The sequence below is a fragment of the Vicia villosa genome, unplaced genomic scaffold (genome assembly GCF_029867415.1).
Source record: "Vicia villosa cultivar HV-30 ecotype Madison, WI unplaced genomic scaffold, Vvil1.0 ctg.001478F_1_1, whole genome shotgun sequence".
In the NCBI taxonomy this organism is placed as follows: domain Eukaryota; kingdom Viridiplantae; phylum Streptophyta; class Magnoliopsida; order Fabales; family Fabaceae; genus Vicia; species Vicia villosa.
In genome coordinates this window covers 379,030-382,948 of record NW_026705633.1, presented here as the reverse complement: position 1 = coordinate 382,948, position 3,919 = coordinate 379,030, and positions in this window count along the sequence as shown.

The window sequence follows — 3,919 nt, the reverse complement described above, 5'->3', positions numbered from 1 at the left end:
GTTCGATAACGTCCATGGAACGGAATTGAAGATTCCTAGTGGGTGAAGGTTTGTGGGGTTTGTTGGTGAATAAAATCTGCGGGTTTTGTCCTCCACGACGGGTGGTTCTTGGGGGTTTTTATCAAGAGGCGTTCATTGAGGATTCGGCTGAGTGTAACGATTGAGGAACGGGGAGTTCAAGGAATCAAGACACTGCAGAAGGGAATCAAAGTGAAGCTCTTGGATAACCTTGATCTTGGTCAAGATTAAGGGGGAAGAAGATTCAAAGGATCGACATAATTGGTTTATCGTTTATCGCTTTGTTATCTTCTTTGTATATACTACTTTCAACATTAATGAAAGATTACCCAATTTCAATTTGGAATTGGGGGCAGACGTAGTCGTAGCGAGGACGGTCGACGAACTGCCTAAACAAATATCGTGTTCTTATCGCTTTTATCTTTTTCTTTTTATTCTGCTCATAATTGGTATAATTGCTAAATTGATCAATGATTCAAGTGTTAAAATTGTGAATTAAAAGTTCTGCATAAACATCACAATTCACCACATCTTGAATTAGCATCAATTTGAATATTGTCACCAAGTGTTTGTCTATTTGCTTAATCCACCTTACTGCATTGTAAATCAAAGTTTGTCAATCTAGAAGTTAATTGATATTCAGTTGTGACACGTATTGATTCGATAGCATATCTCCTTATCCGGAATTTCGAATATCTTGTGGTTTTGTAACACATATAACCCTTTGCAATAGCGGTCCGGAATAGACGCAAGTCGATTCAGAACCGCTTTCGCTATAGTCTGTAAAAATCCCGGAAAAACTGTGTTGGATCTATTCACCCCCCCTCTAGATCCTTAGGCCAGCGTCTAACACATAAACAGCTAAGTGTTTCTAGCAAGATTTGATAAATAGCTCCTTACTTTCCAATACAAAACTAATCTTCGGATTGGTCTTCTTGAGACTTGCATTGCTTCTACCTTGAGCTCCTTTCTTGAGCTTTAATGCTTCTTCCAGTTTGACCAACAAGTTCAACTAAGCTACTAGGCTTCACTTATTGATGTTTCACTTGACTAGCTTCACTTGGCTTTAGCATGTTGCATCATTGTACACACACATTGCAAATTTGACTTCAACTTCTTCTTCTTTAAGCCAAAACTTGTCTTCAAACTGTATTTAGATATTTCAATTTAGTTTCAATTTGCATCAGCATTACATCAGCGCTTTTAGCTTCGCACAGTAACACCCAACTAGCGGCACAAACACCAACACTTTTCAAGCTTTCAAATCTTCAATTTATAGAGATTGAGAGAATAGATCTATTGAAGGGAAGTCTTGGAAACATATTCCAATGACAAAGTCCCAACGGTCACTTTGAAGAAATGGTCAACATCATAGTATAGAAAAGTTGTCCTTGCGCCACCTTATCGAGGTTGAGGTCACATAGTTCTTGTACTTTTCTTTTCAGCTCAGAACCATTCTGATCTTCAGTCTTTCTAATGTCTTCAGAGGCTTCAGATATAACATTGATGAAGCTTGTTGTAGAAGAGTCAATCTTTTACAACTTCAGAACCCAATCTTCAGAATTCCAAGATCTTCATTCATCCGAAATTTATCTTGAGAATCTTTAGCACTTGTTCTATTAGAAATAATATCTTCAGAGTCTTCAGAACATGTTCCATCAGAACCTTGTCTTCAGAACTTGACCTTCAGATATTGTGTCTTCAAAATTATGTAACATTAGAAGTGCATCACATTAGAAAGCCTTCTAGGCTTTTCTTACAAAGTCTCAGTTAGAAGCTTAAGACTATCGTTCATTAAAATTTTTCTATTAGAAGCATTCCTGAATCTTGAATTTATCGTGAACACATCATATGTTTTCTTCCAAAGTGTTGATATAAGAGTCTGATGACGTCACACGTCTTTCTATTAGAGTCAGAATCATTTTGACAACAACCACACACTAGACATAAACCATATCATACATTATTGTTATCTTAGATAACATGTGCCGTTATCATCAAAACTCAATGCCCAGATGTAGAACCAAATCTTGTTCTTACAATCTCCCCCTTTTCGATGATGACAAATAATGTATTTTTATAGACAATTCGTATAGGGTAATCACCATAAATCCACAGAATCAGAGTTATGCTTAACAAGCTTCCCCTGATTTTGTTACTCTTAAAATTAGATTATGCTTATTCAGAGTCTCCCCCTGATCCCAAGACTCACAAAATGATTTTGAAGTAGAATCATATGAACAAAGAAGGATTACTTCTCAGTGATGTCTTATCAGAAACTGACTAGAACTTCCTGGTTTTCATCTCAGAAGCTTGGCTTGCTATCAGAATATTGTACACGTATTAGAAGCTAATTTTTCTAATCATACATGATGTCTTGCATCATTTATCAAAAACTGGTAGATACTTTCTTAGATGCCACGCATCATGTATTAGAACAAAATCTTCAATATCTTAGCACAGATCATCAGGATGTACATATGTTATCATGTCATTTAATGGTTCAGAACCTGAACATTTTTTAATGACCATGACTTGTTTAGATCTCCAAAAGATTCACAATCTTTAAATGCTAGAGTCTAGATACCAATTGAGTCATGCTTTCAGAACGTTCGCAACTTTTGACAAGCCTTGGGTATCAGAACAAAACTCGTAGACATTCTCTTAAATTGTCCCTTGCTTCTAATAACTTATTGGTCAATGCGAGATATTTGTGTATCATTAGATCATACTCATTTTAGAGCATTATTCTTGTTTCTTGTACAAGTCTTGATGAATCATATCTTCTGATCTCTTGTACATTGGCTTCTGATATCAACTTCTTGATCATTGGCTTCTTGAAGTATTCCTTTGCTTCATGATCATATCTTATCAAATAGAAATTATGTATTCTAATATATCATTGCTTTGGATATGTCTTGTCTTTTGTCTTTTGATAGCCTATTTTAAAGTCTAGTGAACTTTTGCGAAGTTCCTGATCAAATCTTAAACATAAGTTAGAAGAGTAACATATTCAATTACATATTTGGGATTGAGATTCTTAAGAATAAGTGTTAATGCCTTGATTTATGTAATTGGCATTTATGTTTGGCTAAAACATAGAAGCAGCAATATGTAATAGGATCTATAGAACTTGTAAATATAAACAAATGCAAAATAGGTACAACCGCAAGATGTTCTATGGAATGTTAAGACATGTTCCGTGACATCATGTCTTATGTAATATTGCGCCAACTGAAGCTGGAATGTGAAGATTCAATATGTAATTAACAGATGCAGAATATTCTATGGAATATTATGCAATCCTATGTGGCGCAGATTTAAAGGTCAAAAGAATCAAGTCAGAATATTGAAGATTGTGTAGTTTCTAGTTATGGAGATAATTTAGGAAACTTATGATTGAAGACCTAACTTGTAGCAGAAGATTTCTGCTGAGTTGTAACAGCAAATATAGTTGTGATTGTAAGCCCAAGTCCAGTTGGGAATAGGTTATAAATAGAAAGCTTTGTAACCTAGTTTGTAAGCAAGCAAGCAAGTCGAGTATTGAAAAGATGTAAACATTTGGGTTTGTTAAGGTAGAACACCCGAGCTGTGGGATGGCTGCCATGTTCTTCTCGAAACCTGTAGGTAAGAGAAGTATTGTCTCAGTCGAATCCTTTAAGAGTTGAGAGATTTGTCTCTGAATCAAAGCTGTTAAGCAACATCAAGTAAGTTTTTCTTGTTGATTGTTTAAATAGCTGTTACAGGGTTGTAACAGTTAGGTATCACTAGAGACTAGGTAAACTAGATGTTGTTTATCTATAAACCAGAGGTTGTTTACATAAAATAGTATTACTGATAGTGGAATCTTCTTCCTGGCTTGGTAGCCCCCAGAGTAGGTAGTTAGACCAAACTAGGTTAA